This window comes from Macrobrachium rosenbergii, chromosome 8 (assembly GCF_040412425.1).
Source record: "Macrobrachium rosenbergii isolate ZJJX-2024 chromosome 8, ASM4041242v1, whole genome shotgun sequence".
Lineage (NCBI taxonomy): Eukaryota > Metazoa > Arthropoda > Malacostraca > Decapoda > Palaemonidae > Macrobrachium > Macrobrachium rosenbergii.
Window position 1 is genome coordinate 46,733,629 of NC_089748.1, and position 12,777 is coordinate 46,746,405.

The 12,777-nt window shown below is 36.3% G+C and overlaps 1 protein-coding gene across 5 annotated transcripts in view; it reads left to right on the plus strand.

The window, feature by feature from the left end:
• The window catches only part of LOC136840805 (NAD kinase-like), a 271,695-nt gene that overhangs the window by 155,218 nt on the left and 103,700 nt on the right, over positions 1-12,777 (plus strand). The window lies entirely within an intron of this gene.

Consider the following 12,777-nt stretch of genomic DNA (forward strand, 5'->3'; position numbering starts at 1 on the left):
TATAAAAATATAGTTTTGACCAAAGTTGCCAGCCACTTTTGTACAAGCACAGAAGTGTACTTTCAGTCAAGTTTTTTCATTACTGTATTATGCAAAAATTTATATGATATACTTTGCAACTTATTGTCCTGTATCTAGCCTATGCCTTAAGGAAAGCAGAAATAGATGGTTGAGGGAAAAAGTATTTATTCAGATGAATAAAGCGCTCACTCTTTAAAAGAAGTATTTGAGAAATTTGGGAATAGGGAAGTGGATGAGATTTACTTAGAGTGCTTGACTGTAAAGGGGAAGGCATCATCAGTGCTAATGTACCTGACCCATGGTCTCTTGTGATATCTGCTGAATAGTTCATAGAATGTACACACCCCCCTTATTTTACTTGTGCATTATTGTTCACGAACTGCTTGGTTATAAGATAGAGCCAGTTTTGAAAGAAGAATTTGTTTTTTCTTTTCCTAGAAGCTCCCAGCTAACCATCATCATCAGTTATTCTTTGCTTGACAAAGGTAGTAACTTGGTGCATTATTGCTTACTAGTGTCATTGTTCATATCTGTTTCATCTGTTATTTCATCCTCAGCTTTCTTGGATAAAGTTAGTGGTTTGAATAATCATTTTCCAATGAAGAAGCTTTTAATTACTTTCCTAATTAAGTAAGAAGGTCCATTTATCAGACTTCTGCTAATAGGGGCCATGTGTGGTATACTAGACAGTTATGAAGGTTCCTTGCTGTCTCCTTTTGGTCACCAGTTACATTGCTGTCCAACTTCTTAAACTTTGCATTGATCCAATTTTCATCTCTTGTAGAGGTAATCCTTAGGATAGCTCTTATGTGAACTTAGAAATGGGACTCAGTGTTCCTTGTTCAATTACTGTATGCCAATAAAGGAAGATGCTGTGCATTACAACTCTGAAACAGGTCACATTGTATTTTAGTAATTTTTTTGTATTTTTAATCTGTTCATTAATGTATTGATAATTTATTTCCATTTTTAATATGTTTACTAACTTATTAATTTACCTTTTTCTTCTCTAACAACTGATCTCTTCTCTCTGTATTTCCTGTTATCTTCTGTAACTTTTTTCGGATGAACGCCTTATTCTTTGGAAGCTTAAATTTCGAGTCAGTGGTCCCTATAAACTTTTGCTTATGGATAGGAGTTTATCTTCTGACTAATGATAATAAGAATAATAAAAGAAATAGGTAACATGCCACTTGGGCAGGTGTATTAGGTAACACCTGTTGGACAGGTGTATTCACATTGTAAGTGTTTTTGTGTTTTTGATTGTGATTGTGTTTAGACATAGACTGCTGGTTGTCATTCAAGTAAATGTAATATTGATTTCTATTTAATTGTGTGCTGTTAGTTTGATACCTTACACAGCGTACAGAGCTAGAATGAGTTTTGTGCAGAATTCTTGTTGCTAAGATCATTGTATAATATGAAGACGGTAACTTCATAATGTCTGTGTCTTGATTCCAGTTAAGAGTCAAGTTTCAGAGCTGACATTACCCAGTAAGAGGGCATCACCACCCATAGCAGAAAGGTCATCAGTACTCTGTATAGCAAGGGTCTTCTTTGTAGGGACTTGAAATGCCTGGAATTTTTTCTTACATCCATTATCTAATAGGTTATATGAATGTTCACATTCCAGTTTAGGGTTATAGGTGCTTCTCAACATGCAGAGATGAATTTTGAATTAAGTATTAATAAGGAAGTATGGTTTATTTTGGCTAGACTTTTTCCGTCATTAGTCATAGCATATGGAAGTTTGCAAACCATCCATGGCATGTTATTTTCAGTAGTGAAAATAGATATCATGCCACTTCTAAAATTAATAATGGAATTGTAAATTTTAAAGTGATTATGAGCACCAAAAATTAAGAGGAGCACCTCTCTGACAATAAAAGTTTTGCAGTTTTGCCATCCTCATAATTTTCTCGTAAATTTCCTCAAGTTATTTTTTCCTTATCAGAAGAAAATGTGTTCATGTATTGTTTCAGTTATTTCTTCCAGAATCCCCTTCATGCATTGCAGCTTATGCCACCCCAAGTTCTTTGAGTACTCTTGAAATGTTGGAAGTTGATGTAGCCTTTCTCAAAATCTCTTGAAGTAATGCAATGCTTGCAGTCGGTGGCAAATAAGAACTCCTCACATTGGACATTTACAATATAGTTAACAAAATGGCCTTCAAAAAGTAATTAGATGAGTCATGGATTGGGGTTTTTACAGTAGGAAATAGGTGCCATGTGGATGCTTAATTTCAGTAAGCGTGATGATACAGTGTACATGGCTCTCATATTGATAGGGATATCTAATGAAATGTTGCATACTCTTTCAAGAATAATTCTATCTCATGGCCAAGCAGTAGTGATGGAAACATTATTGTAGTATAAGTAAAATAAGAGGTTTGTAGCACTTGAAGAGTTTAAAAGTTTGTTTTTTATTAACATACTTAATACACTGTTGCAGTTTACAGTACAGACTTGTTTGTGTCACAGATCCATCACTCATATACAGCCCACAGTCATGGTCTTTGAATATCCCAGACACTGCAGTTATATGTCTGACAGGCAGGAGAGTACTGCAGATGGTCAATTTCGACTCAGCTGAAGCAGAAGGACCTTCGAAATTATAAGATAATGAGCGGCCTTCTCTCTGAATTAACATCAAGACTTTATCTCCCACATGGAAATTTTGTTTTGCATAAGGCTGAGGAAGTCCCTGGATGGGACGGCATTGTCCATGGAGGAGCTTCATCAGCTCCTTTACTACTTCATTTTAATCTATCAACAGTAATGCAAGCATATTGATTGGGAGAAAGTAGGCCTGAATCTATGAAAGAGGCCCCATTTGAGTTATGCTTATGTTTTTAGTTTTAAAACGTTTTCTTGATGCGAATGCGGTTTAGTTTTCTTTTGTATTTTATAATTTAATATATTTTATGTCTATTAAATGTAATATTTCATATTTTCTCACTTAAATGAATTTGCCTTTAGTGTATACAGTACACTAATCTCTTATGTTGATGCTAAGAAAAAAATGCATAGAGTATACTATTGCACCATGTTCTTTTACCTTATCATTTTTCTTTTGCTTATCTTATTTGCTATCATTACAAATAAGGTGTCCTTTCACACCACACACACCTTATTTTACTCTCTCTTGCTCTTCTGTTTGACCTGTTGTACTGACCAAAGACTATAGACTCTCACATATTCTAGTCTTCCATAGATTCAGGATTCTACATGATTGATGGGTTTGTGGTGAAACAAATTGAATTTTGTAAGACACAAAATTAATTTTTCATAGAAACCCGTCATTCACACAGCAAGTGCTCTCTTCATCCCAATCCTGGTGACCTCAAAACTTATAATGCAGACTATTATTGAGGAATTTCCTGCTGTGCATTTCAGGATACTTTTGCAGCTGTGTTACTACTCTTCATTCATCTGTTAGGCAAGACTGCAGTCTCTTTGAAATTTGAGGACCGCATGTGATTTGAGTGATGGATTTATATAAAAATAAGTGAATTTTGTTTTGCACACCTCTTGGTTGACAGAGGGTTGCAATTTCAGTAAAGTAATTGAAGGAAAGTGCTTGCCTTTGCTGGATGCCTGGCTTCCTTATTCTTTACTATTCAACTGTCTACACCCTCTTGTTGGTTGTAGTCTCATTCCCAAGAGTGGATTGTAATTAAGGTGAAACCTTTTTACTTATGAAATTTGCCTCATATTTTGAGGAATTTTGTATGAATTTCCTGTTATTTCTAGTTCTCATGAATCTGGCAGTAAGAAATTAAGCAAACTGTTGGGTTGAGGTACTCATTCATTCATGCCACTTAGAAGTAATGGTATCCTGTCTTGGAATTGGTCATACAGTACTTGTTTGACCCAGGCCTACTGGACAAATAGCCCTCATGACCCAATTCCTAAATGCGGTCTGCAGAAAACACCTACAGTTAAACATATTGGTGACTGTACAGTTTCCCACCCACAACGTAGGTCAAGTAATAGAAACATATCCTTAAAAGAAATTTTGTCAGAATCTTCAAATTTTCTGTTTATCTGATCATAAAATTTTATAGAAGTTGCGGTATATTAAAAAAAATTTAATCTGCTCAAGAACAAATGTTTTGGGCTAGTCCAGTGAGAGTTGCAAAAATATTAACTCTGGGTCTGGTTATACTACTCATTAACCACTTCCTGGATCAATTAATGGCATTTATTTTTATTAGATAAAGAGTAAATAGTATAGGAATCGTGAAAATAAAGTTCTTTGGTTTTACTGAAGATAAAGTATATATAAAAGCCAAAAGTTCAATACCAGTGTGTCTAAAATGGTCACTTTACAGTTTAAGTTTTTAGGTACAGTAACAAGCCCTTTGTTGGCCGAGTTGGTTGAGCTTCAGACCGTCATTCGATGGGCCGGAGTTCGATTCCCACCGCCGGCTGATGAAGAGTTAGAGGAATTTATTTCTGGTGATAGAAATTCATTTCGCTATAATGTGGTTCGGATTCACAATAAACTGCAGGTCCCGTTGCTAAGTAACCAATTGGTTCTTAGCCACGTAAATAAGTCTAATCCTTCGGGCCAGCCCTAGGAGAGCTGTTAATCAGCTCAGTGGTCTGGTAAAACTAAGCTATACTTACTTTTAGGTACAGTAACAAGTGGAAGACAAGTGTGTTGAACAAGGGAAAAAAATGCAGCAATATGCATTAGTGTTCTTTTGAACATAGTTGTTACTGAGTGTTGCCAAGTGACATCAAAACAAGTAGGCTACAGCCCAAAACCAGCCAAATCATAGCCAGTCAGGGAGAGTGGGTTAGTAAATGTGCCATGCTGTTGAACTTCTCATTTCCAGAGGTCTTTATTCCTCACACCATTGGACTGTGGAACAGTCTCCCAGGCGATGTTGTGCAATTGAAACTTCAGAAGTTCAAGTGAAAATGCAGTGCATTACTACCCTAAAACAGTTGACCTTGTATTCTACTAATTTTTATATGTTTTTATGTGTTGTATTTTTTTCCTTTTCTAATAATTGACTGCGTCTTTCCGTATTTCCTATTATCTTTGTAACTTCTTTCAAATGAACTCCATATTCTTTGGAAGCTTGAATTTCAAGTTGGTGGCCCCTGTAGGCTTGTTCCGTATGAATAGGGGCCTATCTTCTGAATGATAATTGAATAATAATATGCACATACGTTATTACTGCATGCGGCGTGTAATACTGAAAAAGTTTATCTCTTGCACAACCTGAGCACCTTTGGGTAGCTTTGTGGGTGTCGTGACATCACAATATGCTGAGACTGACCATATGATAAAACCTCTAGGTCTTTTATTTTCCCACTTTGGGAATCTTGCTCAATTTGAATGTCAGCAGCCTCCCAGGATTTTATCTTATAGACAAGACTTTAGTGTGCTTTCCTTTTTCCATTCAGAGTCATTGTGATTCGTGCAATTGTGCTATACCATCTGTTTCAACAGGAACTTCCATTTGTGCTTAAAATGCCAATACCTCAGGACTTACAATATAGTATAGTCCTCAGTTTGTGGAGAATTAATATCCACATTCTTTTGGGGTGCAATTAGCAGTACTGCCTGATACCAGAATTATTTCATTCTCTTACTGAATTATTAGTGTCATGGGTTGTAAGTTTTGGAGAGCAGTAATACTTCTTGAAAATGCAATGCACCTTTGCCTTGGTTATTCTGACTAGCACGTTGTTTATGTAGTTGCATTACATAAACTGTATATCACTGGTTTGGCAATTTTGAAAATATGTTGATAATTATGTTCTTTTCTGGGTTATATCTTGCAGAACCCAGCTATGCAAGTTCTTTTGGGCTTGTTACACATGAATGTTTGCTGTTTTTTAATAATAATAATAATAATAATAATACCTCAACTGATGTCTGTACTTTTCAGCTACTGTACATAACTATCATTATATTTTGCTACCCTTTTCAATATGATGACTTTTTACATATAATTCTTAAATTAAATGTTACGTGTAAAGCACTTGTTAGATTTGGTTATGAATTATTGGAAGTGCTGTTAGCTGTAGGATATGAAAATTTTCAAGTGCAGGCTTGTAATATAGGTTCTTGGTTCTTATTAGCAAGCCAGATCCTCAAGTTGTCTGTTAGGTTGAGCTGCTACAGTAATAGGATAATGGTCTTGAAGTGGGACTTGTACATCTTAAATTGTCTTAAACCAAGGGAGAATCAGTTTGTAGAGAATGTAATACAAACAATCTGATATTTCATTTAGTGAAGGAAATAACATTCAGTTATGTGGGAAAAGTCAGTGTTAAGATTCCAAAGTATAGTTTAGGATTACTGCGTTGATTTTTATTGAAACTGAAAGCTACAACTTCTAAAACATATGTTTTTTGAAATGTTGCTCTGCAGAATTTATGATGCATAGTAATTAACAGTATCCTGTATTAAATTGTTTTCATATAATGACCGTGTTTTGTAAATAGTGTTGGAAATGCACTCACACTCTGTGTTAACGAGCTGTTGATCATTTTAGAATTACAGTTGTCAGTTTAGCCTGTCTATGATTTGTGAGTGCAAGAAAATGACCACCTTGAGCTGGGATGACATAACTTCTTGAGGCTACAAAAGTTCCCAGAAATGACTGCAAATGTGAACTAGTGGGACCAATGGAATTGTAAACTGCTTCCAAGAGAATGATAACAAGAACTTGACTAAACATCAGATTTCTAGGTGTTTGAGTTCATAGATATTGTAAGTCATATGTGAATGGTATAAATAGTCTAGACACACCTAGGATGGCCAGCAGTGAATCAGGGCCACAGCCAGACAAAGCTTCTGGTAGAGAGGAAGAAATTGCTCAGTTTTTAGAGAAAATGAAGATTAAGCAAGAACAGAACGGTGTGTGTGGCGAATTCCCATTCAGAGAATAGACATACAATTAATCTATCCTCATTAAGATTCCCCAAGTTAATAATGCTGCATGCGTAGATGTTGTCGTGAGAAAATACCAAATGTTTCTTAAAGTATTACAGTACTGATTTTGCAATGATGGCTATGACGTTGTTGTTTTATCTTTAGTGAAATTGATTTTGTTTATGTTAGTAATCTTTTAAAGAAGAGTATTGTACTGTAGTTATCCAAGTACTTTGTGTGGATACAGTATTTTGTTTTTAGACATATTGGGTTATTCACTTCCTTTTTTATTAATGTTTAGAGCAAAATGATTTTATTTTGGAGATGTTGCTGGTGATTGTTCATCACTACACACCTGTTAATCATAGTCTAACTGGTTGGAATGCTTTCAGGTGCATGAGGTGAAAATTGTTCCAGCAGGCATACTTAGCCAATTCCCCAGTCCTTGCAGAAATGCTATTTGTATTCATTCGTGCGTTGTGTTATGATATACTATTGCAGATGTTATTTCTAGAACATCAACATTTCTACTTGTTTAAGGATTTGTCATTGTCAGGATTTCATTTATTGTGCATTTCCTTTTAATTTTTGACTTATGTATTTTTGAGATTTCGTGAGTATTTTTATTTTTCATGAGTTACCAACACATTGCCATGTTACTGTGCGTTGCCTACTGCTTTGCTGTTTTGTTTCCTCTTCACTTTCTAATTTCAAAGTCATTATGGTTTTCAAATTTAATCAGATGGTTTTGCTTTCCTGTTCACATATTTGTAGTTTGAGATATTTTTGCTTACTACGTATATGTATGAAATGTCAACAACTTTTTTTTCACTTACCTTAGTCAGTCAAGGTTAATTATCAAACACCTTTAATTTTTGCGTAGGCTGTTCGATTCCCAGTTCCCTTTCACAGTAATGGGTACCTTTAGTTCTCTGTTCCTTTATAGATTATAGCATGGTCTTTCAGTGTTTTTCACAGTATATATTTTGTTTTGGCATTGCCATTCCCATTGCCCTTGTGGGTCAGTGCGTAAGTCCTGCAGTATTTTCATGTTGCCATTGGAGGACGACTTCTATTTGCAGTACCTTTCTTGTAGGGGCCAAATCTGTAATTCTGGTTTCCTTTGCATAGTGTGCAGGAATTGGTGTGCTAAATAGTGGTTTAAATCTGAGCAACATGTGTCAGAATACTGTTTTTCTCCTGCGCTGGTGAGTTGAGTTCGGCTCTTCACATCCCAGGCATAAATGTCTGGTTTTAGTGTCTTGAGGTGAATCTCTGTTATCCTCTATGCTGCTTCCTGCAGCTGCCACATCATCCCAGCCTTGTAGTAGAGCTTTGCTTGTTTATATACTCCAATTGTCTATTTTCCAGAGGGCTTCTAACCTCAATGGTTGTCTCCCTCTCTTTAGGGCCTCCTAACTATTCTTAGTAGGGAACTGCCAGAACCTGTGTCTGTTGCATGTGCTGCTTCCACCTTCTGTTTAGGCTACAGCCCCGGGACATTTCCTTGCTGTTTTTGACTTGAAAGCTAAAGAATTAGTGGCTGCTTCTGGTGTTGCTCTCCTTGTGGACTTTGTGGCTAGTTCTTTTTCTGCTCCTCTTGCCTCTTGCCCACTAATGTTGTGTTGTTCCTGTCTTCCTTTCTTAACTGTATCTATATTTTCCTCCCTCCCAAGTGGTGGTTCAGGTTATTTTAGGATTAATATGTTTACAGTTAAACATACATTCTAGTGCCCATCTCCTTTTCTCCCTTTCCCCTTCCTTCAGGTTGAGATTGGCCCAGGAGAATAAATATAGTTAGGTATCTGCAACTCTTAATGTTGACTTGTAGCATAGACATAAGGTGATTACCTTTTTTTTGCGTACAATATACTGCAATGACAAACATCTCTGCACTCTTCTTTGCCTGACCCAGCTATTTATGCTTGCAACACTTGGTAGGCTACTGCTGCCAAAAATGTGCTGTTTTGTTGTATCAGTTTTGATACTACTCTGTTTGCTAGGAGTTTTATTTTGACTGCAGCAAAAATCTGGAATAGTTTGCCTAGAGCATTTGTGGAGTCTGATCCCCAAATGTTTAAGCAAGGAGCAAATTCATCCCTCCTTTCTGCTGATGTCTTCTGAAATTAAAAGTTCAGTATTGATTTCATTTTCTGTTCCCTCATTTAATTATTTATCACCTTTACCTTCAACTAGTCTCTCTTTGCAGACTGATTTACGTAGTAGCCCTCTTGGGTCTGTTGTCTGTTGACTCTGTCCGTCAGGGTTTTCAGCTGAAGATTTAATAAAAGAAAGACGAGAAAGGACCCAGAAATTGACTAAGCATGCCCTCAGATTGTTGTTTTGAAATCCTTTGGTTCTTGTACCTGGATGTGCCCTGCACAGTTAAAGGCAAAATTATGATTTAATAGGTTACAAACAGGTTGTGTTATAAAAAAGTTTTTTTTTTATATTTGTGCTAATGTAGTGAAGTTTACTGTATTTGAGCTATTTCAAAGCTTGTGTTAGGTGGGAGGACGTACTGAAGCTTAGATTATGTGCTGTAGTTACTGTATTTGTTGGAGTACAGAAAGTTAAAGTTGTGATCATGCAAATTTTGCCTTAAATAAGGAGAAATTGTATCTGCTCAACATGCTGTTTAGCTGCCTGTGCTCAGCTGGGACAGAACAGCACCATGTATAAGATTTATTGCAGTGAAAGGTTGGTTGAATGAGATGAATCCTGACCCAGTTCTTTATTTAAGTTGACAAAGACTTTCTTGTGTCCACAAAAATGATTTTTACCCCTCTTCTTTGCACAAGGTTAATCAGGAAGAACATTTGAAAGTCACTTAAAAGTTACATGTATGAAGGTAGCAGATGTTTTGAAGTTATTTTGCGTACAAAACAGGGTACTGATAGAAAAGACTTGATGCAGTTGTTTTTAAGACATTGGTTGTTTTAAAGATTTTATATGATTCCTAAGTTTATTCTGCTGCAATTAAATCCAAATTAGACATGGTAAATGCTGTCCATCACATGGATGTTAGTGACCTACCATAGACTTGATAAGGAAGGCAATTATGATGAAGTACTGGTTTCGTATGCAAAGGCTTTCTGGGTCCTTAACCCCGTAGGTGGGGTAGTGGCCTCAATGCACCTCACGCATTGCACTGTAGGCATTACTTAAGGTTCTCTGCAGCATCCCTTTGGCCCCTAGCTGCAACCACTTTCAATCCTTGTACTGTACCTTTGTTCCATTTTACTTTCCACCCTCTCCTAACAATTGTATTATAGTGCAACTGTGATGTTTTCCTCCTGTTACACCTTTAAAACCTCTACTCACAGTTTACCTTTCAGGGCTGAATGACGTCATTAGGCCCCAATGCCTGGCCTTTGGCCTATTTTACATTCCAGTTCCAATTCTGAGTATTAATTTTTTTTTTTTTTAATGATTTTTAAAACAATTGTAGTTGGTATGAAAGGCACTATTCATTTTCTAGATTATTAGCTTATGAAATAAGTTATGTTATAGAGGAACTCAGTAGTTCTAAAGGATAGGTGATATATGAAGTATTTAGCACTTCATTTAAGGAACCAGCCTACTATAGAACATTGCGAATAATTTGTTGGAAGAAAGAAGGATAATTCTAAAGAAATGCTGTGACTCAAGTTTCTTAGTCATATAGGTTGTCTGTATTAGTTGTGGGGTTGTTTTTCCAGATATCAGTACATGCGGTACTTCAAGTTCTGTCTCATAATGGGCAGCAGAACTTTTTAGGACTCTAACTGTCCTTAAGAAGGTTGTTAGTTTTTAGGGATACAGTTTTGCCCTTACTTTTTGACATTCCTCGAGAGTTTTGGAAGCCATAGCATCTTTTAAACCAGTACGTACAGCCTTTAGTACAGTACTAGAAATCTTACTGTGGCTGTTTTTATTAAAGTAAAAACATGAAGGTCATTTTTATTGGGTTCATGTGCATGCAGATGTTATGAAAAATGAACAAGCAGGTGAGCAAGCAAAGGAAAAAGTTTTAAAACATTAAAACAAAGTAAGGCATTTCCTGCTCAGAATACCTAACAGAAATTACAGAAATCATCTGTTATTTTGTTTTACAGTTTCTTGGGCTTTAGAAACTGATGGCAGAATGAGGGAAATAAGTAATTTACTCTTACAACTGCATATCAGGTGAGCATCTCAAAGAAACTGCATTTTGCAGGTTGTGGATCTGCCCCAATCATCCTCGTCATTTTCATATTATGGTTGGCTATTTAAGCCGTAATAGTGAGGGTATAATATAGTCCAGGAATGTAAAAGGAGAGTAAATCTCTGCCGGCCTTGGACTTGAAAACATAAATGGGTGCCTGTGCTAGGTGATTTAAATGCAAAGGTAAGTAACAGAAAAGTGATAACATTGTAGGTAGGTACGGAGTTCCTGAAACAAATGAGAATAGAGTCATGTGGATTAGTGTCTGGAAATACTTGCTTGCTAAAGATGAATATTCACAAGCATACTTTGGGAAGAGAAGTGGTGTGGTAAAGCTTGTTACAATGTGTGTTAGTAGAAATTAAATGTAAGAGCCAGTAAATTGATGTAATAGGTAGATGTAATGGGGATAAGATGAGTGGCTGGAGGTAAAAATAACAATTTTTTGTCCTGCGCAGAATTCAAGATGTTTATCTTTGGAGTCCATGTGACTGTAAATGTAAAATAATGACGGCAAGTTTCTTAGGAAGCAAGTGATTATAGTTTATAGGCAGGTAATAGATGAAAGATGGGTTAGGGATTTTTAGTTTAATTTTGGTTCGTTTTAGGTACTTAGGATGATGAAGTAAAAACAGTAGTAAGTGGTGGGATGAGGAAATGATAGGCTTAGTGAAGGGGGAAAAGATATGCGAGCTGCCATTGTGAGGTAGAGGGAGGAGAAGATCATGTTCAGGTATACAGGAAAGAAAATGAATTAGAAAAAGAAGGTAAGCAATAGAATTTAGGGCTGAAGTTAATGAACAAGAACCATAAGGAAAATATGAATTTGTTCTGCATTACAGTAAATGGAGAGAGAAATAGGTTAAGCAGATGTACCTTAGAATAAATCATGCAAATGAGGGATGCTGTCTGAATTGAATGGAGGCCTTTGTTGATTGAATTCAAAATAAAATATTGTTGAATGTGGAGGATATAAGAGAGCCTTAATTAATGACTGAGCAGATGTTAGTGTAAGTTAGACAATAATTGTAATGATTGATAAGGATGTAAGGAGGGGAATTAAGACTTTGAAGAGTGGAGGTACACAGGAGTTGTTTGAATTACCAGAGGGACACCCCAGCACATATTGAAAGCTCAGTTGAGTGGCTCACCGGGTTGTGTTAGGTATGTCCCACTGGGTTAAGGTAAGGTTCTGAGGAAATGAGTGACAGAACTAATTTTGTTTTAAATAAGGTTATAGGTGGTAAAGGGTACCTGAGAATATAGGGTCCTAACCAGAGCCATAGTAACAGTTTTATAGGTCTAGGGCAAAGCAGTGCATTTGGGCCCATAACCCACCCAGGGAAATGTGGATGTGAACGACCAGTGAAGTTAAATCTGAAGGTTAAGTGGTACTGTACTCTTAGTGAAAAGTTAAAAAAAAAATAAATGTTTAAACACATAATTTGATCACAGATTATACACTGCCGTTAGCTCTCTTGTGTGCCCATGACTTAAGACTGCCCTGGGCATGAAGAAATATTATAAAATACCAGGGAAATTGCCCGGTAGGACTTTGTATGCAAAAGGTACAGTGATAATATCAGGATTCATAGGGGGAGAACAGTGTGCATTTAGACCAAGGAGAATGAGGTTGAAGCGTTAATGAAACAGTCTTATGAACACTTTTGAAA